General features: G+C 41.8%; 1 long non-coding RNA gene across 1 annotated transcript in view; it reads right to left on the reverse strand.

The window, feature by feature from the left end:
* The window catches only part of LOC128649751 (uncharacterized), a 75,344-nt gene extending 52,616 nt beyond the window's left edge, over positions 1-22,728 (reverse strand). The window contains exon 1 of the long non-coding RNA XR_008400691.1: positions 22,491-22,728. This is a non-coding gene — a long non-coding RNA (uncharacterized LOC128649751). The remainder of the gene's footprint in view (positions 1-22,490) is intronic.
* Positions 22,729-27,201: the final 4,473 nt, after the last annotated feature.

Consider the following 27,201-nt stretch of genomic DNA (forward strand, 5'->3'; position numbering starts at 1 on the left):
ACCATAATGCTTATAGCATTGTTAAACTTCTTCAACATGCTAATAACTTTATTTGTGATGCCATTTTTGATATCATTAGAATTGATGTCAGATATATGTCTTTAGCTATTTTAGCTAGAAGAGCTTTATGGCTTAAATCTTGGAATGCAGATATGACTTCTAAGTCAACTTTGCTTTCTCTTTCTTTCCAAGGTAATAAATTATTTGGTTCACAGTTGGATTCTATTATTTCAACTGTTACTGGGGGGAAGGGAACCTTTTTGCCTCAGGACAAAAAATCTAAGGGTAAATACAGGGCTGCTAATCGTTTTCGTTCCTTTCGTCAGAATAAAGAACAGAAACCTGACCCTTCCCCTAAAGGAACGGTTTCCGTTTGGAAACCTTCTCCAGTCTGGAATAAATCCAAGCCTTTTAGAAAGTCAAAACCAGCTCCTAAATCCGCATGAAGGTGCGGCCCTCATACCAGCGCAGCTGGTAGGGGGCAGGTTACGATTTTTCAAAGATGTTTGGATCAATTCGATTCACAGTCTTTGGATTCAGAACATTGTTTCTCAAGGATACAGAATAGGTTTCAAGATAAGACCTCCTGTGAGAAGATTTTTTCTCTCTCGCATTCCAGTAAACCCAGTGAAGGCTCAGGCATTTCTGAAATGTGTTTCAGATCTAGAGTTGGCTGGGGTAATTGTACCAGTTCCAGTTCTGGAACAGGGTCTGGGGTTTTACTCAAATCTATTCATTGTACCAAAGAAGGAGAATTCCTTCAGACCAGTTCTGGATCTAAAAATATTGAATCGTTATGTAAGAATACAAACATTCAAAATGGTGACTATAAGGACTATTCTGCCTTTTGTTCAGCAAGGGAATTATATGTCCACAATAGATTTACAGGATGCATATCTTCATATTCCAATTCATCCAGATCACTATCAGTTTCTGAGATTCTCTTTTCTAGACAAGCATTACCAGTTTGTTGCCCTTCCGTTTGGTCTAGCAACAGCTCCAAGGATCTTTTCAAAGGTTCTCGGTGCCCTTCTCTCTGTAATCAGAGAACAGGGTATTGCGGTATTTCCTTATTTGGACGATATCTTGGTACTTGCTCAGTCTTTACATTCTGCAGAATCTCATACAAATCAACTTGTGTTGTTTCTTCAAAGACATGGTAGGAGGATCAATTTACCAAAGAGTTCCTTGATTCCTCAGACAAAGGTAACCTTTTTGGGCTTTCAAATAGATTCAGTGTCCATGACTTTGTCTCTAACAGAAAAGAGACGTTTGAAGTTGGATTCAGCTTGTCGAAACCTTCAGTCTCAGTCATTCCCTTCAGTAGCTTTTTGCATGGAAATTCTAGGTCTCATGACTGCTGCATCGGACGCGATCCCCTTTGCTCGTTTTCACATGAGACCTCTTCAGCTTTGTATGCTGAACCAGTGGTGCAGGGATTATACAAGGATTTCACAAATAATATCCTTAAATCCCAATGTTCGGTCTTCTCTGACTTGGTGGTTGGATCACCATCGTTTAATTCAAGGGGCCTCTTTTGTTCACCCAACCTGGACTGTGATCTCAACAGATGTGAGTCTTTCAGGTTGGGGACCTGTATGGGGATCTCTGACAGCGCAGGGGGTTTGGGAATCTCAGGAGGCGAGATTACCAATCAACATTTTGGAACTCCGTGCGATTTTCAGAGCTCTTCAGTTCTGGCCTCTTCTGAAGAGAGAATTGTTTATTTGTTTTCAGACGGACAATGTCACAACCGTGGCGTATGTCAATCATCAAGGTGGGACTCACAGTCCTCAAGCTATGAAAGAAGTATCTCGGATACTTGTATGGGCGGAATCCAGCTCCTGTCTAATTTCTGCGGTTCACATCCCAGGTGTAGACAATTGGGAAGAGGATTATCTCAGTCGCCAGACGTTACATCCGGGCGAATGGTCTCTTCACCCAGAGGTTTTTCTTCAGATTGTTCAAATCTGGGGACTTCCAGAAATAGATCTGATGGCCTCTCATCTAAACAAGAAACTTCCCAGGTATCTGTCCAGATCCAGGGAACCTCAGGCGGAAGCAGTGGACGCGTTGTCGCTTCCTTGGAATTATCATCCTGCCTATGTCTTTCCGCCTCTAGTTCTTCTTCCAAGAGTGATTTCCAAAATCCAGCATGGCCTCACAGGTTTTGGTATACGGATCTCATTCGGATGGCCAGTTGCCAACCTTGGACACTTCCGTTAAGACCAGACCTTCTATCTCAAGGCCCGTTTTTTCATCAGGATCTCAAATCATTAAATTTGAAGGTATGGAAATTGAACGCTTGATTCTTAGTCATAGAGGTTTCTCTGACTCAGTAATTAATACTATGTTACAGGCTCGTAAATCTGTGTCTAGAAAGATTTATTATCGAGTCTGGAAGACTTACATTTCTTGGTGTTCTTCTCATAAGTTCTCCTGGCATTCTTTTAGAATTCCTAGAATTTTACAGTTTCTTCAGGATGGTTTGGATAAAGGTTTATCTGCAAGTTCTTTGAAAGGACAAATTTCTGCTCTTTCTGTTCTTTTTCACAGAAAAATTGCTAATCTTCCTGATATTCATTGTTTTGTACAGGCTTTGGTTCGTATCAAGCCTGTCATTAAGTAAATCTCTCCTCCTTGGAGTCTTAATTTGGTTCTGAGGGCTTTACAGGCTCCTCCTTTTGAACCTATGCATTCTCTGGATATTAAATTACTTTCTTGGAAAGTTTTGTTCCTTTTGGCCATCTCTTCTGCTAGAAGGGTTTCTGAGTTATCTGCTCTTTCTTGTGAATCTCCTTTTCGTTTTTTTCATCAGGATAAGGCGGTGTTGCGGACTTCATTTCAATTTTTACCTAAGGTTGTGAATTCTAACAACATTAGTAGAGAGATTGTTGTCCCTTCATTGTGTCCTAATCCTAAGAATTCAAAGGAGAGATCTTTACATTCTTTGGATGTAGAAAGAGCTTTGAAATATTATGTTGAAGCTACTAAAGATTTTAGAAAGACTTCTAGTCTATTTGTTATCTTTTCTGGTTCCAGGAAAGGTCAGAAAGCTTCTGCCATTTCTTTGGCGTCTTGGTTAAAGTCTTTGATTCATCATGCTTATGTGGAGTCGGGTAAGTCCCCGCCTCAAAGGATTACAGCTCATTCAACTAGGTTAGTTTCTACTTCCTGGGCTTTTAGGAATGAAGCTTCTGTTGATCAGATTTGCAAAGCAGCAACTTGGTGGTCTTTGCATACTTTTACTAAATTCTACCATTTTGATGTTTTCTCTTCTTCTGAAGCAGTTTTTGGTAGAAAAGTACTTCAGGCAGCTGTTTCAGTTTGATTCTTCTGCTTATGATTTCAGTTTTTTTCATTATTAAGATTAAAACTTATGATTTGGGTTGTGGATTATTTTTTCAGCGGAATTGGCTGTCTTTATTTTATCCCTCCCTCTCTAGTGACTCTTGCGTGGAAGTTCCACATCTTGGGTATCTGCTATCCCATACGTCACCAGCTCATGGACTCTTGCTAATTACATGAAAGAAAACATAATTTATGCAAGAACTTACCTGATAAATTCATTTCTTTCATATTAGCAAGAGTCCATGAGACCCACCCTTTTTGTGGTGGTTATGATTTTTTTGTATAAAGCACAATTATTCCAATTCCTTATTTTTGATGCTTTCGCTCCTTTCTTATCACCCCACTTCTTGGCTATTCGTTAAACTGAATTGTGGGTGTGGTGAGGGGTGTATTTATAGGCATTTTGAGGTTTGGGAAACTTTGCCCCTCCTGGTAGGAATGTATACCCCATACGTCACAAGCTCATGGACTCTTGCTAATATGAAAGAAATGAATTTATCAGGTAAGTTCTTACATAAATTATGTTTTATGCTTACCTGATAAATTTATTTCTCTTGTGGTGTATCCAGTCCACGGATCATCCATTACTTGTGGGATATTCTCATTCCCAACAGGAAGTTGCAAGAGGACACCCACAGCAGAGCTGTCTATATAGCTCCTCCCCTCACTACCATATCCAGTCATTCGACCGAAAACAAGCAGAGAAAGGAGAAACCATAGGGTGCAGTGGTGACTGTAGTTTAAAATGAAAAAATACCTGCCTTATGACAGGGCGGGCCGTGGACTGGATACACCACAAGAGAAATAAATTTATAAGGTAAGCATAAATTATGTTTTCTCTTGTAAGGTGTATCCAGTCCACGGATCATCCATTACTTGTGGGATACCAATACCAAAGCTAAACGGATGAAGGGAGGGAGAAGGCAGGTACTTAAACGGAAGGTACCACTGCCTGTAAAACCTCTCTCCCAAAAATAGCCTCTGAAGAAGCAAAAGTATCAAATTTGTAGAATTTTGAAAAAGTATGAAGCGAAGACCAAGTCGCCGCCTTGCAAATCTTTTCAACAGAAGCCTCATTTTTAAAGGCCCATGTGGAAGCCACAGCTCTAGTAGAATGAGCTGTAATCCTTTCTGGAGGCTGCAGGCCAGCAGTCTCATAGGCTAAGCGGATTATGCTTCTTAGCCAAAAGAAAGAGAGGTTGCCGAAGCCTTTTGACCTCTCCTCTGTCCAAAGTAGACAACAAACAAAGCAGATGTTTGACGAAAATCTTTAGTAGCTTGTAAGTAAAACTTTAAAGCACGAACCACGTCCAGATTGTGTAATAGACACTCCTCCTTTGAAGAAGGATTAGGACAAAAAGACGGAACAACAATCTCTTAATTGATATTCTTATTAGATACCACCTTAGGTAAAAACCCAGGTTTGGTACGCAGAACTACCTTATCTGCATGGAAGATCAGATAAGGAGAATCACATTGTAAGGCAGATAACTCGGAAACTCTACGAGCCGAGGAAATAGCTACCAAAAAAAGACCTTTCCAAGATAAAAGTTTGATATCTATGGAATGAAGAGGTTCAAACGGAACCCCCTGAAGAACTTTAAGAACCAAATTTAAGCTCCAAGGTGGAGCAACAGGTTTAAACACAGGCTTGATTCTAACTAAAGCCTGACAAAATGCCTGAACGTCTGGGGCATCCGCCAGACGCTTGTGCAAAAGAATAGATAGCGCAGAAATCTGTCCCTTTAAGGAACTAGCTGACAATACTTTCTCCAATCCTTCTTGGAGAAAAGATAATATGCTGGGAATCCTGACCTTACTCCACGAGTAGCCCTTAGATTCACACCAATAAAGATATTTAGGCCATATTTTATGATAGATTTTCCTGGTGACAGGCTTCCGTGCCTGAATCAAGGTATCAATGACTGACTCGGAGAAACCACGCTTTGATAAAATCAAGCGTTCAATCTCCAGGCAGTCAGCCTCAGAGAAATTAGATTTGGATGGTTGAAAGGACCTTGAAGTAGAAGGTCCTGTCTCAGCGGCAGAGTCCATGGTGGAAAGGATGACATGTCCACCAGATCTGCATACCAAGTCCTGCGTGGCCACGCAGGCGCTATCAAGATCACTGATGCTCTCTCCTGCTTGACTTTGGCAATCAGACGAGGGAGCAGAGGAAATGGTGGAAACACATAAGCCAGGTTGAAGGACCAAGGTGCTGCTAGAGCATCTATCAGCGTTGCCTTGGGGTCCCTGGATTCGTAACAAGGAAGCTTGGCGTTCTGGCGAGATGCCATGAGATCCAGTTCTGGTTCGCCCCAACGAAGAACCAATTGTGCAAACACCTCCGGATGGAGTTCCCACTCCCCTGGATGAAAAGTCTCACGACTTAGAAAATCCGCCTCCCAGTTCTCTACACCTGGGATATGGATAGCTGATAGGTGGCAAGAGTGAATCTCTGCCCAGCGAATTATCTTTGAGACTTCTAACATCGCTAGGGAACTCCTTGTTCCCCCTTGATGGTTGATGTAAACCACAGTCGTGATGTTGTCCGACTGAAATCTGATGAACCTCATCGTCGCTAGATGAGGCCAAGCCTGAAGAGCATTGAATATCGCTCTTAGTTCCAGAATGTTTATTGGAAGGAGTGACTCCTCCTGAGTCCACGATCCCTGAGCCTTCAGGGAGTTCCAGACTGCAACCCAACCTAGAAGGCTGGCATCTGTCGTTACAATTGTCCAATCTGGCCTGCGAAAGGACTCCGTCAGGTAAATTTTCATTTCTACAGAATCTATCAGAGTCCCTAGTCCCTCACGGTATTAGACACACACCCCTTCTTGAATATTTATAGAGTAGTCACATTGCACCGATTCAGGTGGAACCGATCAGAGCGTTCTTATTGGTCCAATGAAACACACCCTCCTTTAGTTGTCCACTATCAACTATTAAATAGCGACAGACTTTATATTTATAGTCTTATTTTACATCTTTAAAGTTCACTCACAAATATCATCAGATTAGCAAAATTATCACAAATACGTAAGACACATATATATTTTTGAGTAATACTAATAATTTTCTTATACCAGTATTATTTTATACTTCATAACGTCTATTTTTGATGCACTTCACTTTAGCTTTTATATCACTATAGTAATTGCTGATTATACTAAATTTGGGATTGTTTTTTATGTATATTGTATTTTATTTCTTTGTAACATTTTGTCAGCAACTAATGTGGACAATTTATGCAGCACCTGTGTAAACGAGATTCAGCTGCTACATATTTAGTGTGCATAGGTATATATGTAGGAGACTCCATTGTATTCAGTATCATTTGCCTGAAGAAAAAGCGCGGTGAGCGCTTAGAAACGCGTAGCATTGTACAACAGGTTTATTGGTATATCTGTGTACTTCTTTTATCTTTTTTTAATTAAACATTTTTATTATATACATCGATACTGGAGTCTTCTTCTACTGTTCTGACGTTTTCCAATTGTATCCGGAGTTCATCTATAACTGCAGCAGCACTACCTGGGTTTTTATGTGCACTAGGTCACTATAATATACCTAGTACGCTCCATCTGCACTACAGTGTGCAATATTATCTGTGAGTATCCCTTTGTCAGCACAAGCCGATATCCATTATATGTACTCAATTGATTTGCACTAGGGGTCGCCCTCTTGTTTTTCTCATAACTTACAGATCACAGACACACATTCTGTTTTGGGAGGAGCAGACATAGTCCGGTGCACAGTTTGCTGGGACACTGAAGTTCCCAGACCGTTCTCCTAGGCATTATCTCTGCCTTTTAACATTGTGAGTATGTTTGCATTTTTTCTACTCCACTTTTGAATTATTGGCTACACTAGGAGGCGCCCTTCCTTTCTGCTTTGTAGAGTCTCTAGGAAGGAAACTCTTGTGAGGGGGGATAGAGAACTCTTTTTCTCATTCACCTTCCACCCATGCGACCTCAGAAATGCCAACACTATGTCCGTATGAGACTTGGCAATTTGGAAGTTTGACGCCTGAATCAGGATGTCGTCTAAATAAGGGGCCACTGCTATGCCCCGTGGCCTTAGGACCGCCATGTATTAACCCTCCTGGATCATAGGTAGGATGGTACGAATAGTCTACATCTTGAATGATGGAACTCTGAGGAATTTGTTTAAGATCTTTAGATGCAAAATTGGTCTGAAGGTTCCCTCTTTTTTGGGAACCACAAACAGATTTGAGTAAAATCCCTGTCCCTGTTCCTCCTTTGGGACTGGATGGATCACTCCCATAACTAGAAGGTCTTGTACACAGTGTAAGAATGCCTCTCTTTTTATCTGGTTTGCAGATAATTGTGAAAGGTGAAATCTCCCTTTTGGGGGGGAAGCCTTGAAGTCCAGAAGATATCCCTGGGATATAATTTCCAACGCCATGGGATCCTGGACATCTCTTGCCCACGCCTGGGCGAAGAGCGAAAGTCTGCCCCCTACTAGATCCGTTACCGGATAGGGGGCCGTTCCTTCATGCTATCTTAGAGGCAGTAGCAGGCTTTTTGGCCTGCTTACCCTTGTTCCAGGTCTGGTTAGGTCTCCAGATCGTCTTGGACTGAGCAAAAGTTCCCTCTTGTTTTGCATTAGAGGAAGTTGATGCTGTACTTGCCTTGAAGTTTCGAAAGGCACGAAAATTAGACTGTTTGGCCCTTGGTTTGGACCTATCCTGAGGAAGGGCATGACCCTTTCCTCCAGTGATATCAGCAATAATCTCCTTCAAACCAGGCCCGAATAGGGTCTGCCCCTTGAAGGGAATGTTAAGCAGCTTCGATTTTGAAGTAACGTCAGCTGACCATGATTTAAACCATAGCGCTCTGCGCGCCTGGATAGCAAAACCAGAATTCTTAGCCGTTAGTTTAGTCAAATGAACAATGGCATCAGAAACAATAGAATTGGCTAGCTTAAGTGCTCTAAGCTTGTCAAGTATTTCATCCAATGGAGTTTCTACCTGTAAAGCCTCTTCCAGAGACTCAAACCAGAACGCCGCAGCAGCAGTGACAGGCGCAATGCATGCAAGGGGCTGTAGGATAAAACCTTGTTGAATAAACATTTTCTTAAGGTAACCCTCTAACCTTTTATCCATTGGATCTAAGAAAGCACAACTGTCCTCGACAGGGATAGTAGTATGCTTTGCTAGAGTAGAAACTGCTCCCTTCACCTTAGGAACTGTCTGCCATAAGTCCCGTGTGGTAGCGTCTATTAGAAACATTTTTCTAAAAACAGGAGGGGGAGAGAACGGCACACCTGGTCTATCCCATTCCTTAGTAATAATTTCTGTAAACCTTTTAGGTATTGGAAAAACATCAGTACACACCAGCACTGCATAGTATTTATCCAGTCTACACAATTTCTCTGGCACTGCAATTGTATCACAGTCATTCAGAGCAGCTAAAACCTCCCTGAGTAACACGCAGAGGTGTTCAAGCTTAAATTTAAATGTAGAAATATCAGAATCAGGTTGCATCATCTTCCCTGAGTCAGAAATATCACCCACAGAAAGAAGCTCTCCTTCTTCAGCTTCTGCATATTGTGAGGCAGTATCAGACATAGTTCTTAAAGCGTCAGTATGCTCTGTATTTCGTCTAACTCCAGAGCTATCTTGCTTTCCTCTAAATACAGGTAGTCTGGCTAATACCGCTGACAGTGTATTATCCATGACTGCCGCCATGTCTTGTAAAGTAAACGCTATGGGCGCCCTGGATGTACTTGGCGCCATTTGAGCGTGAGTCCCTTGAGCGGGAGTCAAAGGATCTGACACGTGGGGAGAGTTAGTCGGCATAACTTCCCCCTCGACAGACCTTACAAGAGAAATAAGCTGTAATTCTCTAAGGTGGAGGCAGACCCGCCTCCAAATAAGCTTTGTGAATCGCAAGTTTCAACCAAGAGGCTGAAGAAATAGCAGAGGCAAAAGAACAGACAGACTAGAAGTCTATCTGAAATCCTTAGTACCATCAACATAATATTTCAAAGCTCTAACATCCAACGAATGCAAGGATTTTTCAGTAGCATTTTTAGGATTAGGACACGAGGAGGGAACGATAATTAATATTGTGAGAGTTAACAACTTTAGGTTGATAATTCAGAAACTATTTTAGCAGAAGAGATAGCTAAAAGAAACAGTACTTTCCAAGAAAGTAGTTTAATGTCCAATTTATCCATTGGCTCAAAAGGAGGAGTCTGTAAAACGTTTAATACTAGGTTAAGACTCCAATGAGAAGAAAACATAATTTATGTAAGAACTTACCTGATAAATTAATTTCTTTCAAGATGGCGAGAGTTCACAAGCTGTTATATATGGGATATACATACCTAACAGGAGGCGGCAAAGTTTCCCAAACCTCAAAAGCCTATAAAATACCCCACCCACCTCACACATACCTCAGTTAAATGTCTAGCCAAGTGGTGAGGTGTTTAAGGAGTAAAAGCAAAAAAAAAAAAAAAAAAAAAAAAAGGAGGAGCAGGAAGAGAGATTTATTACAAAAAATTACAACCCAAAAATGGGTGGGCCTCATGGACGCTTGCCACCATGAAAGAGATGAATTTATCAGGTAAGTTCTTAAATAAATTATGTTTTATTTCATATAGGTGGCGAGAGTCCACGAGCTGTTACGTATGGGATATAATACCCAAGATATGGACGTCCATGAGTAACAAAAAAAAAGGGAGGGATAAAATAACAGATCTTTCGCTGAGAAATTAAATCCAAAAAATTAAAGACTTTTCTGACAAAAAGTATAGGCACCATTATCAAACTGAGACGACTGCCTGAAGGACATTTCTACCAAAAGCTGCTTCTGATGAAGCATAAACATTAAAATGGTAAAATTTTGTAAAGGTATGCAGAGAAGACCAAGTGGCCGCTTTGCAAATTTGATCAACTGAAGCCTCATTCTTGAAAGCAAGATGTGGCAAACGATCTAGTACAATGAGCTGTAATTCTCTGAGGTGGAGACTGACCTGCCTTGTGAATCAAAAGTTTTAAACTAGAGGCTAAAGAAATAACTGGAGCCTTCTGACCTTTCCTAGAACCAAAAACAAAATAAAAAGAACAGACTAGAAGTCTGTCTGAAATCAAAAGTAGCATCAACATAATATTTCAATGCTCTAACATCATCCAAAGAATGCAAGGTTGTTTCAGAATATTTTTTTTAGATTAGGACACAAGGAGGGAACAATAATTTCCCTATTAATGTTATTCGAATTAACAACCTTGGGTAAATGAAGTCCGCAAAACAGCTTTATCTTGATGGAAAAATCAGACAAGGAGACTCGCAAGAGAGCAGACAATTCAGAAACTCTTTTAGCAGAAGAGATAGCCAAAAGAAACAAACACTTTCCATGAAAGTAGTTTAATGTCCAAAGAATGCATAGGCTCAAAAGGAGGAGCCTGCAAAATATTTAACACCAGATTTAGACTCCAGGGGGAGAAATTGGTGTTATAACAGGTTTAACTCAAATTAAAGCCTGAACAAAACAATGAATATCTGGAAAATGAGCAATTTTTCTGTGGAACATGACAAAGAGCAGAGATTTGTCCTTTCAAAGTACTGGCAGACAAACCTTTATCCAAACCATCCTGAAGAAACGGAAGAATCCTAGGAATTCTAAAATAATGCCAGGAATAATTATAAGTAGAACACCATGAAATATAAGTTTTCCAAACTTTGTGATAGATCTTTCTTGAAACAGGCTTGCGGGCCTGATGATGTTAATAGCTGAATCAGAGAAACCTCTGTGACTGAGAACTAAGTGTTTAATTTCCATGCCATTAAGTTTATAGACCTTAGATCTGGATGGAAGAATGGACCTTGAGACAGCAGATCTGTGAGGCCATGCAGGAGCTATCAGAATTACAGAGGACTGCTCCCTCTTGATTTAGGAAATCACTCTGGGAAGCAGAGGGGAGGAAATAAGTAAGCAGGCTGGTGAGACCAAGGCACTGCTAGAGCACCCAACAGCTCCGCCTGAGAATCCCTGGACCTTGCAAGGTTGGGAAGTTTCTTGTTCAAATGAGAGGCCATCAGATCTATTTCCGGAAGACCCCACATTTGAACAATCCCAAAAAACATCTGGGTGAAGAGACTACTTCCCCGGATATAGGGACTGACAACTGAAATAATCTGCCTCCCAGTTGTCTACACCTGGGATGGGAATCAGAGTAATGAGACAGGAATAGGATTCTGCACAAGAAAGCATTCTAGATACTTCTATCATTGCTAAGGAGCTTTGAGTTCCCCCTTGATGATTATCAAATGCCACTGTTGTGATATTGTCTGTCTGAAAACGTAGATAAGGCTCGTTCTTCAATAGAGGCCAAGCCTGAAGAGCCCTGAAAAGAGCACGGAGTTCCAAAATATTGATTGGTAACCACGCCACCCGATGATTCCAAACTCCTTGTGCAGTCAGAGACCCCCATATTGCTCCCCAGCCTGTAAGACTTGGATATGTGGTGATCAGAAACCAGGTAGGACGGGCAAAGTAACCCCCTGAAGAATAAAGTGGTGGTTTAACCACCAAGTCAGAGAAAGTTGTATCTTGGGATCTAATAGTATCAGTTGTGATAGAGTGTAGTCATTGCACCATTTCATATGAAAACGAGCAAAGGGGATCGCGTCCAACGCTGCAATCATGAGACCTAGAACTTCTATACACATAGCCATTGAAGAGAATGATAGAGACTGAAGGTTTAGACAAGCTGAAACCTATTTCATTCATCTCTTCTGTCAGGGAAAGCGTCATGGATACTGAATCTATTTGGAAACCCAAAAAAGACCTTTGTCTGAGGAATCAAGAAACTTTTTGGTAAATTGATCCTCCATTGATCCAAATTGATGTCCGTTGTGCCTCACTTGTAATCTCGCCTTATTTGTTTTATTGATTTTAGTGTATTTAGTCTATATTTTTTATATTATTTGAAAACCACCGGTGGTAATTTTGTATATGTCCTGTTATTATTAAATTTGATCATTATTATAAAATTGTATCGTGATTTAGGGGTCTGTCTGATACTTCGCCTTCCAGCGCAGGAAAAAGGTTTTTAACATAGTAGTGCACTTGGCCAATGTTGAGCTAACACTATCCACCGTAGGGACGCTGTTACAAACCTCTGCATGGTTAGCCAAACAAATGCTCAACCTTTCTCTTCCCTGATACCAGTCTAGCGTTGAGGGCAGCAGACAGACCCACTTCTATACGGGCTGTAAGGTCATCAGGTAGACGAGTCACTCCAGCCGGAGCTGAGCTGCTCTCTTCCCAACATTCTGGGGCAAAATAAGTCACATGCAAGGACTGTTGGGCAGGGATATCCACATCAGCCGAGGTCTGAGAAGCCATAGTAGAGAAGCCATAGTAGGGCCTGCTAGTATGGGCTCATTTGTGATCTGACCACTTGGGCCTCCTGAGAGAAACATCAGGACATATATTAGGCAACACTTACAGAGCAGTGCTGGAGGGTTCACAGTGGCTAATTTGCAAAGCATGCATTTATAATTATCAATGGAAGTCACAGAGGAAGATTCCTCTAGACTCTCTAGTAACATAGTCGTCCATTATGATAGACAATCGGGGAGATTGACAGCTCCTGCCCGCGCGTGATTGGCTGTGCGTGGGCATGGGACGGGATTGCACGCGAGCGTCAAATAGTGCTCATGTGCAATGCTGAATTCCGCCTGGGGAGTTCAGCCTGCGAGATGCGAGCTGCGGCGGAAAGGGGCGCATATGTGGGCCCCTGTCGGCCTCAGCTTTATAAAACGCCCCAATATATTCAAGATACACAGCGGGGTATTTAGGATCCAAGCACCAAATAGCTGTCCCCTTATAAGTCCTGTTTAGGGCGTCTTACACACTCTGGGCCGGCCAAGCCACGTTGCTACTGCTCTACCACAAGCCTACTGCGCAGTGCAGCTGAAGCAGAAAGTTTGTATTACACCCTGTGACAGAGAATATGAGATGTTATCCTGTCCTGCATGTTAACGTGCCAAGGCGCAGCCCCCTCAGCAAGAGGGGTAGGAATGTTTACAGATCACGCATTATAGAGCAGAACAAGACCTATACCACCTCTTTATTAGACAAAATACCATGAAACAAGCGAAAATGTACCTATCATGTCTATATTTTAGTGTAAAACACACCGCTTTATCAGACAGGGGATTTAGATTAGACTGGAGAAAAGCATGGCAAACCCAGCATCGACCAGTATGAAATATACCAATACACTGTTGATATTTATATGGATATATTATCCCCGGTTCACTGAGCCAATCCATGTTAAACTTTATCTTTACTTAACAGAGCACCTCCATGTTACGTGGCAAAGAACTACTGAAGGGTAGGGGAAGCATAGCCTTGTTTGGGGTGCCTTTCCCTCCTCCTGGCCAGGAATAGTATTTCCTATAGTTTATGAATGTTCTCGTGGACTCTCACTGCCAATTGAAGGAAAATCTTAATTACAATTCTGGCAGATCATAACAGCAGGTGTGAAAAAGGAAAAAAAAAGGGGAAACCACATCTCCTTATATTATACCTCCTCAACTTCTCTCTCCCCTTATGAAACCCAAAAAATTTCTTTCAGGATTTAGAAAGCGCATGCAATTTTAAACAATTTTCCAATGTACTTCTATTATCAAATTTGCTTCATTCTCTTGATATCCTTTGCTGAAAAACATATCTAAATAGGCTCAGTAGCTTCCGATTGGTGGCTGCACATAGATGCCATGTGTGATTAGCTCATTGCTATTTCTTCAACAAAGGATATCTGAAGAATGAAGAAAATTAAACAAAAAAAGTAAAAAAGGAATGTTTAAAAACATAAATTATGCTTACCTGATAATTTCATTTCCATCTGTGGGAGGAGAGTCCACTGCTTCATTCATTACTTGTGGGAATTAAGAACCTGGCCACCAGGAGGAGGCAAAGACACCCCAGCCAAAGGCTTAAATACCTCCCCACTCCCCTCATCCCCCAGTCATTCTGCCAAGGGAACAAGGAACAGTAGGAGAAATATCAGGGTATAAATGGTGCCAGAAGAATAAAACTAAATTTAGGTCCGTCCACCGGAGAAACGGGCGGGAGCAGTGGACTCTCCTCCCACAGATGGAAATAAAATCATCAGGTAAGCATAATTTATGTTTTCCATCTTAATGGGAGGCGAGTCCACTGCTTCATTCATTACGTATGGGAACAAATACCGAAGCTCTAGAGGACACTGAATGAAAAAAATGGGAGGGCAAAAGGAGGCGGACCGTATACCCTTTCTCCCAAAAGCTGCTTCCACCGAAGCAAAAACATCAAATTTGTAAAATTTTGCAAAAGTATGTAAAGAAGACCAAGTGGCCGCCTTACAAATCTGCTCCATAGAGGCCTCATTCTTAAAGGCCCAAGAAGAGGCCACAGCTCTAGTTGAGTGAGCCGTAATCCTCTGAGGAGGCTTATGTCCCACCGTCTCATAGGCCAGACGGATCATGCTCCTCAATTAAAAAGACAGTGAAGTAGAAGAGGCCCTCTGCCCCTTGCGCTTCCCTGAATACACAACTAATAAAGACAAAGTCTGTTGACTCCTTCGTGGCCTGAAGATAAAACTTCAGAGCCTGAACTACATCCAAATTATGAAGCAACCTTTCCTTTGACGAAATAGCGTAAGAACACAAGGAAGGAACTACTATTTCCTGATTGATGTTACGATTCAACACCACCTTGGGAAGAAACCCCAATCCAGTGTGAAGAACAGCCTTATCAGTGTGAAAAACCAGGTAAGGAGGCCAACATTGCAAGGCCGCCAACTCAGACTCTGCAAGCAATTGCAATAGCCAATAGGAATAGAACCATCCAGGAAAGTATTTTAATGTCAAGAGAATGCATAGGCTCAAACGGAGTCCTCTGCAAAAATCTTAAGAACCAAGTTTAAGCTCCAAGGAGGAGCAGAATTTCTAAAGAAAGGTCTGATCCTAAGCAGAGCCTGAACAAAAGGACTGAACTTCAGGAAGCTCCGCTAGTTTCTTGTGTAATAGTACCGATTAAGCCGAAATCTGTCCCTTTAAGGAATTGGCGGCAAGGCCCTTATCCAGACTGTCCTGGAAAAAGGCCAGAATCCTGGATACCCTAACCTTATGCCATGGATATCCACATTCCTCACACCAGGACAAGTAGGTCCTCCACACTTTATGATAGATGCGATGAGTGACCGGCTTCCTGGCCTGAATGAAAGTATCAATCACTCTCTCCAAAAATTGTCTCTTGGCTAAGACTAGGCGTTCAATCGCCACGCAGTCAGCCTCAGAGAATCAAGATTTTGTTGTGGAAAGGGACCCTGAGCCAGCAGATCTCTGCAATAGGGTAACTTCCATGGAGGAGACGCTGACATCCCCACCAGTTCCGCAAACCAGGCCTCCGCGGCCACGATGGAGCAATCAGAATAGCCAAAGCTTGCTCCTGCTTGATGCGGGCCACTACTCGAGGAAGAAGAGGCAATGGTGGAAAAAAGTAAAGTAGGTTGAACTCCCAGGGCACCGCTAAGGCATCTACCAGCTTCGCCTGGGGATTCCTGGACCTCGACCCGTATCTGGGAAGCTTGAAATTGAGTCTGGACACCATGAGGTCCATCTCCAGCGTCCCCCATCTGTTGCAGATCTCCGCGAACACCTTGGGATGGAGAGACCATTGCCCTGGATGAAAGGATTGTCTGCTGAGAAAATCCGCTTCCCAGTTGTCTCCACACCCGGAATGTGGATCGCTGAGAGCGAATTGTGGATCTCTGCCCATTCCAGGATCTGAGATACCTCCCTCATAGCCTGATGGTTTATGTAAGCCACCGATGTGATGATGTCCGACTGGAATCTAATGAATCGGGACGCCCCCAGGGGGGGCCAAGCATTCAGAGCGTTAAAAATTATTCATATTCCAGAATATATCGGTAGGCTCGATTCCTCTCTAGATATAACAAGTCCTATAAGACAAAAAAGGCAGAGGCGCTCTTGGTGCAGACAACCCTAAAACAGTGTTATGTAGCACTTGTGTTGATGATAGGAGTGATGCTCACAAGTGTAGATGCACAAGCAGTGCAATATCTGATGAGCCGAAGCTTCAGAGCCGCTCGGCTGACTCAAAACTCTCCGGTCCAATGTATAGATGCAATGTGGATTCACGGAACTTCCGAAATGGCAATACCTAAAATGCAAGGAAAGAAAAATACGCCCTTGGTGCAGAACAAACTAATACTGTGAGATACAGAAGATAGGAGTAATGGAGTTCTACTCACAAAGGAGATTGCACAACCAGTGCAATATCGGGCAAGCCGAAGCTTCAGAGCTGCTAATGCACCCCATAAAAGCCGCTATTGTGATATACGGACTTTCTTAGTCAAATTGTGGAGCGGTTCATATACGGACGGTCCCAGTAAGGTATATAGATATATTCAATATGATAATAGGCAAGGTAGATGAAATAAAATCACATTTATTTAAAAACTTTAAAAGATAACTTTGCAACGCGTTTCTCGTCTTAGGTGCTGTTTCATCAGGCTACAAGATGAAACGGAACTTCCGAAATGGCAATACCTAAAATGCAAGGAAAGAAAGGAATGACATCTATGCTGGATACCATGAGTCCAATCACCTCCATACACCTGATCACAGATGATGTCCTTGAGGAGGTCTGAAGGGCAAGACAGTGGGACGAAATCTTGCAACGTCTCTGATCTGTCAAGAATATCTTCATGGCTGAAGAATCTATTATCGTATCCACAATTTGACTAAGAAAGTCCGTATATCACAATAGCGGCTTTTATGGGGTGCATTAGCAGCTGCCTGCCTGATATCTTTTGTTGACGGATCATCTTTGGAAAGCTGTTCTGCCTTGAGAGTCAGCCGAACGGCTCTGAAGCTTCGGCTTGCCCGATATTGCACTGGTTGTGCAATCTCCTTTGTGAGTAGAACTCCATTACTCCTATCTTCTGTATCTCACATTATTAGTTTGTTCTGCACCAAGGGCGTATTTTTCTTTCCTTTCATTTTAGGTATTGCCATTTCGGAAGTTCCGTGAATCCACATTGCATCCATATATTGGACCGGAGAGTTTTGAGTCAGCCGAGTGGCTCTGAAGCTTCGGCTCATCAGATATTGCACTGCTTGTGCATCTACACTTGTGAGTATCGCTCCTATCATCAACACAAGTGCTACATAACACTGTTTTAGGGTTGTCTGCACCAAGAGCGCCTCTGCCTTTTTTGTCTTATTGGACTTGTTATATCTGTATATATCATACGGAGAGAGCAGCCACTCGATGGGGATCATCTGATGTTCGTTGTTATATCAAGATCACCACACTGATTTGTTTATACATCTATGGACTTTGGTTGGACTTTTATTTGAGAAAGATTATTACTTAAGAATCATAAGAATCACAGCAAGTTCCATTTTTGGTGAATATATATATGATATGATTTCTTATAATCCTTATATAACTAGTATCTTGTAATAGGATTCTATATATTATATATATATATAGTATATATTTTATTAACCCATATTTTTGTTTTTGGAGTTTTGGGGACACTGAGTTCCCCTTATTTATATTTATTACCCCTAATTTTTTATTTATTTTTTAATTCACATTTTAGAGAGTAGCATAACAGAGGCGCACCTCTTTCTTTGTGGACACATCATACTACAGCGTGTTGGGTGTTGTTCCACTAATTGTTTGGTCGATTCCTCTCTAGACCATCTGCCCTGTGCCTTTCTGGCACCCCAAACAGCTTCCTATCTTGATAGACTTGCGTCCGTGGTCACAATCTCCAAGGATGGTCTCAAGAAGGATGTCCCCTGGGACACCTGTCACGGACGGATCCACCAAGAGAGGGACTCCCTCGTTCGGTTGTCCAGAGATATCTGTTGGGATAGATCTGAGTGATCGCCGTTCCATTGTCTCAACATGCACAACTGAAGAGGTCTGAGATGGAACCTGGCGTACGGAATGACATCTATGCTGGATACCATGAGTCCAATCACCTCCATACACCTGATCACAGATGATGTCCTTGAGGAGGTCTGAAGGGCAAGACAGTGGGACGAAATCTTGCAACGTCTCTGATCTGTCAAGAATATCTTCATGGCTGAAGAATCTATTATCGTACCCAGGAATTCCACCCTATTGCTTGGGACCAGGGAACTCTTCTCTTCGTTTATCTTCCATCCGTGGGATCGAAGGAGGAGAGCCCTCGAGTGATCCTCCGCAAGACTGCAGGACGCAGCCTGGACGAGGATATCGTCCAGATAAGGAGCCACTGCAATACCTCTGGCTCTCGCTACAGCGAGCAGTGCTCCCAGAACCTTTCGTAAAGACTCTTGGGGCAGTCGCCAGACCAAATGGTAGGGCCACAAACTGGAAGTGTTGGTCCAGAAATGCAAATCTTAGGAACCTGAAGTGATCCGAATGGATTGGTATGTGAAGGTAAGCATCCTTCAAATCTATTGTCGTCATGAATTGCCCCTCTTGAACTAGGGGCAAAATCAACCCGATCGTCTCCATTTTGAACAATGGAACTGACAGAAACTTGTTTGGGCACTTTAGGTCCAGAATTGAACAAAACATGCCCTCCTTCTTTGGGACCATGAAAAGGTTTGAATAATACCCCAGACCTCTTTCTGCTAGAGGAACTGGGACGATTACTCAGAGAGAGTAGAGATCCCTCACACACCCTAGGAATGTGACTCTCAATTCTGGATTTGATGATATGTTTGACAGGAGGAACCTGCCTCTGGGCAGATGAGTCTTGAACCCTATCATGTAACCCTGGGCTACGACCTCCAGAACCCAAGGGTCCTGAACGTCTCTCATCCAGGCCTCCGCAAAACGAGATAGTCTGCCCCCTACGCGATCCAGAGACGGATCGGGGGCTGCCCCTTCATGCTGATTTTGTCTCGGCGGGCTTCTTGCTCTGCTTGGATTTATTCCTAGAGTTAGCAGGCTTCCAAGATCCCTTGGACTGCTCTGACTTTGTGGCAGGCTGCTGGCGCTGAGACTTGTCCGCACGAAAGGGACGAAAAGTGGACCCCTTAGGCTTATTCTTATCCTGTGGCAGGAAAGCACACTTGCCACCCGTGACCGTGGATATAATAGAATCCAGGCCCAGACTGAAAAGAACCTTCCTTATGAACGGGAGGAAAAGTAATCTAGACTTGGAAAGTCATGTCAGCAGACCACGACTTTAACCACAGAGCCCTACGGGCTAATACAGAAAAACCTGATGTCTTAGCATTCAGGCAAATAATATGCATATTTGCATCACAGAGGAATGAGCTACCCTTAAGGCCTTAATTCGTTCCTGTATCTCCTCGAGGGTAGTCTCCACCTCGACAATAGCTGAGAGAGCGTCACACCAATAGGTAGCAGCAAAAGCCACAGCAGTGACTGCCGCTGCCGGTTGAAAAATGAACCCTGTGAGTTGGAACATCTTCCATCTATCCATAGGCTCCTTGAACGAAGAACTATCCTCGAGCGGAATAGTCGCTCTCTTAGCGAGCATGGAGATAGCACCATCCACCTTAGGAATGGCCCCCGGAACAGCTTTTTAAAAGAGGTAGAAGGAGAAAAGGACGAACTAAGCTTCTCCCACTCATTCTTAATATTAGCCATTTTAATGGGGACCGGGAAAGTCTGTGGCACCACCCTGTCCTCATAAATCTTTTCTAGCTTAGGGATCGAAGGTTCCTCCGGAAGTTTTGGTTCAGGAACCTCCAGCGTAGCAAGCACCTTTTTCAGCAGAAAGCGCAAATGCTCCATCTTAAATTTAAAATCTGGTTCCTCCGCAGATGGAGGTCTAGAGGTCGCCAATTCTGACCCAGAAAGAACATCCTCCGAAGAGTCGGAGTAGTCCTCATCAGCTGATAATCTGTCAGAGACATCCAGCAGAGTATATGACCCCTGGGACGGAAAGCTATATTTCACATTTCACTTGCACTTAGCAGGGCGTGGTAAGGCATTGAAGGCCACAGAAACCGCCGTTTGTAACTGATCAGTGAAATTTGGCGGCCAAAGGGCCCCTCCCACGGGAGGATAAGTAGTGCCCTGGGGAGCTGCATGCGAAATCGGACATGAGTGTAGGAAACGCACCTCACGGGATGGAGAACCCTCTGAGGTGGACAGCTCAGTTGTACTAAATATCTTATTCTTTTTAGATATAGCAATTTTATCGAAGCATGTGGAACAGAGTTGAGCAGGCGAATCAACCGGAACCTCCTCACAATAGACACAGTTAATAGGTTTAAGTACCCTCTAACAGAGTCCTCCATAGCTTATGCTTTTATTGCAGACTAGATAGAATTTAAATAGCACCTTTATATCCCAATGGCTGGGGCACTCACCGCCTCCTATGACCCGGACCACAGAGAAACAGCTTTGTCTCTTCCAACCGCCGGTCAAGAAAGAGGAAGTTAAAGATGCCACACCCGGTCACATGGGGTGCCATGCAGGACCGTCCCTGCACTAGAGAAAAAAACGCACCAAAAGGTCTGCATCAATCTCTCGTTAAGAAACTGACTGTTCACACACTGACAGAGCCTCATTTCATGCATGACGCAGCATAAAAACACAATAAACAATATTATGCATAAACCCCCCCCCCCCCCCACTGATCAATAACCCCCTTTCCGAGGGTATTACCCTTGATTCTATACAGATAAAGGAGACACACTGTGACCCTGTCTTACGTTATCATATATGTATAAATGAAACAATCTTACCAGAATCTACGCCGTGGAACAGGAACACGCCCATTCAAGTGTGACAGGGTAGTAGCATCGCTCCTGACATGGACTCTCCATGCATCTCCGGACTCTAACATTCATCCATGCTCTCACTGAGCGGCTGACAGGACTACTTAAAACTCCAGTCCCATTTCGAAGAGTACTACCCTCCATAAGAGACTTCTTTGAATCTTCCAACACTTCTCTGCCAACCTCCTGTGATCAAAGGCAAAGAATGACTAGGGGATGAGGGGAGTGGGGGAGGTATTTAAGCCTTTGGCTGGGGTGTCTTTGCCTCCTCCTGGTGGCCAGGTTCTTAATTCCCACAAGTAATGAATGAAGCAGTGGACTCTGTTTTTGAAGATTGACATTTCACTCCACATTTTATATGCAGCACACCAGGTTAGGAATCAAGGCCAATGATAGTAAATTCCTTCTATGCACAAGACATTTGTAATTGTTATAGAATAACATATCAGCCAAGTCAATGTTTTTTTTATTTTTTTTAAATTGCATCCTTTTTACATCATTTTTTCAGTACCCACACTACACCCACCATTTGCCTTATTTAATGGAGCAACATGGGCTTTAGTCTACAGACAACAAGGCCACTGTCATAAGGTTAGTATACAATTTATTGTTTTGCAGTTACCATACGATAAATCCATTTTGGGACAGATATGTATCAGAGTTAACCTAGAGAAGTCAACAGGTTGCATTTAAAGTTCTGAGAATTAGAAATTGCTCAACTTTCTGAGCTAAATTACATTTAAAGGGGCAAAACAAATAATCAAAATATAGTGCAAAGTTGTTTCATTATATATAACTAATCATTTTTTATAAAAAAAAATCAAGATGTTTACTGTCTCTAACAAAACCTCCAAATTATCACCACCTGTTAGTGGTGATAATCAGAGGCTGCTAATACAATTCTCCTTGTTGGCAGACAGAAACACACACACACACACAGAGTGAATCTTCAGTTTTTTTCCAGATAGGGGAAAATGTTCTTTAATCAAATGTTTACTATGAAAATTAGTGCTCAGAAGAGAAATAATTTATTGTCTATGTGAGTTTTTTTCTTTGTACAAAAACCTTTGTAAATAACTTTTTAAACTTCTGTTTGGGGTAGCTGGAAGAGGTACTTTTACCACAGTATGTATGTATGTATGTGTGTATATGTATGTGTGTGTGTGTGTGTGTATATATATATATATATATATATATATATATATATATATATATATATATATATATATATATATATATATATATATATATATACATACAAACACATATACATACATACACACATTCATTCTCTCAAATATTGATTTAAAAAGCTTTCCATATCCATACCTTTTGGGATTGGGATCATTTTTAGGGTCTCGGTCATGTCGAATCATACGGCATTTTCCAATGATAGCATTAGGACGGGAGAGTGACATTCCCCTTGACACTATTCTGCATAAAAAAGAAATAAAATTTACTACTAAGAAGCAATAAAATTTACTACTAAAAACAGTAAAAGGTAAAAAAACATAATTTATGTAAGAACTTACCTGATAAATTCATTTCTTTCATATTAGCAAGAGTCCATGAGCTAGTGACGTATGGGATATACATTCCTACCAGGAGGGGCAAAGTTTCCCAAACCTCAAAATGCCTACAAATACACCCCTCACCACACCCACAAATCAGTTTAACGAATAGCCAAGAAGTGGGGTGATAAGAAAAAAGTGCGAAAGCATAAAAAATAAGGAATTGGAATAATTGTGCTTTATACAAAAAAATCATAACCACCACAAAAAAAGGGTGGGCCTCATGGACTCTTGCTAATATGAAAGAAATGAATTTATCAGGTAAGTTCTTACATAAATTATGTTTTCTTTCATGTAATTAGCAAGAGTCCATGAGCTAGTGACGTATGGGATAATAAATACCCAAGATGTGGAACTTCCACGCAAGAGTCACTAGAGAGGGAGGGATAAAATAAAGACAGCCAATTCCGCTGAAAAAATAATCCACAACCCAAAATAAAGTTTTAATCTTATAATGAAAAAAACCCTGAAATTATAAGCAGAAGAATCAAACTGAAACCGCTGCCTGAAGTACTTTTCTACCAAACACTGCTTCAGAAGAAGAAAAAACATCAAAATGGTAGAATTTAGTAAAAGTATGCAAAGAAGACCAAGTGGCTGCTTTGCAAATCTGATCAACCGAAGCTTCATTCCTAAACGCCCAGGAAGTAGAAACTGACCTAGTAGAATGAGCTGTAATCCTTTGAGGCGGAGTTTTACCCGACTCGACATAAGCATGATGAATCAAAGATTTTAACCAAGATGCCAAAGAAATGGCAGAGGCCTTCTGACCTTTCCTGGAACCGGAAAAGATAACAAATAGACTAGAAGTCTTTTGGAAACCTTTAGTAGCTTCAACATAATATTTCAAAGCTCTAACTACATCCAAAGAATGCAACAATTTTCCTTAGAATTCTTAGGATTAGGACATAATGAAGGAACCACAATTTCTCTACTAATGTTGTTAGAATTCACAACTTTAGGTAAAAATTTAAATGAAGGTTGCAACACCGCCTTATCCTGATGAAAAATCAGAAAAGGAGATTCACAAGAAAGAGCAGATAACTCTGAAACTCTTCTAGCAGAAGAGATGGCCAAAAGGAACAGGACTTTCCAACAAAGTAATTTAATGTCCAGAGAATGCATAGGTTCAAAAGGAGGAGCTTGTAAAGCCCCCAGAACCAAATTCAAACTCCAAGGAGGAGAGATTGGCTTAATGACAGGTTTGATACGAACCAAAGCCTGAACAAAACAAAGAATATCAGGAAGATTAGCAATCTTTCTGTGAAACAACACAGAAAGAGCAGAAATTTGTCCTTTCAAAGAACTTGCAGACAAACCTTTATCCAGACCATCCTGAAGAAATTGTAAAATTCTAGGAATTCTAAAAGAATGCCAGGAAAAATGATGAGAAGAGCACCAAGAGATGCAAGTCTTCCAGATTCGATAATATATCTTCCTAGATACAGTTTTACGAGCCTGTAACATAGTATTAATTACGGAGTTAGAGAAACCTCTATGACTGAGAATCAAGCGTTCAATCTCCATACCTTCAAATTTAAGGATTTGAGATCCTGATGGAAAAAAGGACCTTGCGATAGAAGGTCTGGTCTTAATGGAAGAGTCCATGGTTGACAAGTAGCCATCTGAACAAGATCCGCATACCAAAACCTGTGAGGCCATGCTGGAGCCACCAGCAGAACAAACGCTCCTTTAGAATCTTGGAAATCACTCTTGGAAGAAGAACTAGAGGCGGAAAGATATAGGCAGGATGATACTTCCAAGGAAGAGACAATGCATCCACTGCTTCCGCCTGAGGATCCCTGGATCTGGACAGATACCTGGGAAGCTTCTTGTTTAGATGAGAAGCCATCAGATCTATTTCTGGAAGTCCCCAGAATTGAACAATCTGAAGAAATACTTCTGGGTGAAGAGACCATTCGCCCGGATGTAATGTTTGGCGACTGAGATAATCCGCTTCCCAATTGTCTATACCTGGGATGTGAACCGCAGAAATTAGACAGGAGCTGGATTCCGCCCATACAAGTATTCAAGATACTTCTTTCATAGCCAGAGGACTGTGAGTCCCTCCTTGATGATTGACATATGCCACGGTTGTGACATTGTCCGTCTGAAAACAAATGAACGACTCTCTCTTTAGAAGAGGCCACGACTGAAGAGCTCTGAAAATCGCACGGAGTTCCAAAATGTTGATTGGTAATCTCGCCTCCTGAGATTCCCAAACCCCCTGTGCTGTCAGAGACCCCCATACAGCTCCCCAACCTGTCAGACTTGCATCTGTTGAGATCACAGTCCAGGTTGGAGGAAAAAAAGAAGCCCCCTGAACTAAACGATGGTGGTCTGTCCACCACGTCAGAGAGTGTCGTACATTCGGTTTTAAAGATATTAATTGTGATATCTTTGTATAATCCCTGCACCACTGGTTCAGCATACAGAGCTGAAGAGGTCGCATGTGAAAACGAGCAAAGGGGATCGCGTCCGATGCAGCAGTCATAAGACCTAGAATTTCCATGCATAAGGCTACCGAAGGGAATGATTGAGACTGAAGGTTTCGACAAGCTGAAACCAATTTCAGACGTCTCTTGTCCGTTAACGACAGAGTCATGGATACTGAATCTATCTTGAAACCTAAAAAGGTTACCCTTGTCTGAGGAATCAACAAACTCTTGGTAAATTGATCCTCCAACCATGTTCTTGAAGAAAAGATACAAGTCGATTCGTATGAGATTCTGCTAAATGTGAAGACTGAGCAAGTACCAAGATATCGTCCAAATAAGGAAATACCACAATACCCTGTTCCCTGATTACAGATAGTAGGGCACCGAGAACCTTTGAAAAAATCCTTGGAGCTGTTGCTAGGCCAAACGGCAGAGCCACAAACTGGTAATGCTTGTCTAGAAAAGAGAATCTCAGAAACTGAAAGTGATCTGGATGAATCGGAATATGCAGATATGCATCCTGTAAATCTATTGTGGACATATAATGCCCTTGCTGAACAAAAGGCAGAATAGTCCTTATAGTTACCATTTTGAATGTTGGTATTCTTACATAACGATTCAATATCTTTAAATCCAGTACTGGTCTGAAGGAATTCTCCTTCTTTGGTACAATGAATAGATTTGAGTAGAACCCCAGACCTTGTTCCAGAACTGGAACAGGCACAATTACTCCAGCCAACTCTAGATCTGAAACACATTTCAGAAACGCTTGAGCCTTCACTGGATTTATTGGAACGCGAGAAAGAAAAAATCTTCTTGCAGGAGGCCTTATCTTGAAACCTATTCTGTACCCTTGAGAAACAATGTTCTGAATCCAAAGACTGTGAATCGAATTGATCCAAATTTCTTTGAAAAATCGTTATCTGCCCCCTACCAGCTGCGCTGGAATGAGGGCCGCACCTTCATGTGGACTTGGGAGCTGACTTTGGCTTTCTAAAAGGCTTGGATTTATTCCAGACTGGAGATGGTTTCCAAACTGATACCGTTCCTGTTGGGGAAGGATCAGGCTTTTGTTCCTTATTGTGACGAAAGGAACGAAAACGATTAGCAGCCCTATATTTACCTTTGGATTTTTTATCCTGTGGTAAAAAAGTTCCTTTCCCCCCAGTAACAGTTGAAATAATAGAATCCAACTGTGAACCAAACAATTTATTACCTTGGAAAGAAAGGGAAAGCAAAGTTGACTTAGAAGACATATCAGCATTCCAAGTTTTAAGCCATAAAGCTCTTCTAGCTAAAATAGCTAAAGACATACCTGACATCAACCCTAATGATGTCAAAGATGGCATCACAAATAAAGTTATTAGCATGTTGAAGAAGATTAACAATGCTATGAGTATTATGATCTGTTACTTGTTGTGCTAAAGCCTCCAACCAGAAAGTTGAAGCTGCAGCAACATCCGCCAAAGATATAGCAGGCCTAAGAAGATTACCTGAAAATAAATAAGCTTTTCTTAGAAAGGATTCAATTTTCCTATCTAAAGGATCCTTAAAGGAAGTACTATCTGCCGTAGGAATAGTAGTACGTTTAGCAAGAGTAGAGATAGCCCCATCAACCTTAGGGATTTTGTCCCAAAACTCTAATCTGTCAGATGGCACAGGATATAATTTCTTAAACCTTTTAGAAGGAGTAAATGAATTACCCAGATTATTCCATTCCCTGGAAATTACTTCAGAAATAGCATCAGGGACGGGAAAAACCTCCGGAATAACTACAGGAGGTTTAAAAACCGTATTTAAACGTTTAGATTTAGTATCAAGAGGACCAGAATCCTCTATTTCTAATGCAATTAAGACTTCTTTAAGTAAAGAACGAATAAATTCCATTTTAAATAAATATGAAGATTTATCAGTGTCAATCTCTGAAACAGAATCCTCTGAACCAGACAAATCATCATCAGAAACAGAATCAGAAAGATGTTGTTCATTTAAAAATTCATCTGGAAAATGAGAAGTTTTAAAAGACCTTTT

This window comes from Bombina bombina, chromosome 2 (genome assembly GCF_027579735.1).
Source record: "Bombina bombina isolate aBomBom1 chromosome 2, aBomBom1.pri, whole genome shotgun sequence".
NCBI classification, from domain to species: domain Eukaryota; kingdom Metazoa; phylum Chordata; class Amphibia; order Anura; family Bombinatoridae; genus Bombina; species Bombina bombina.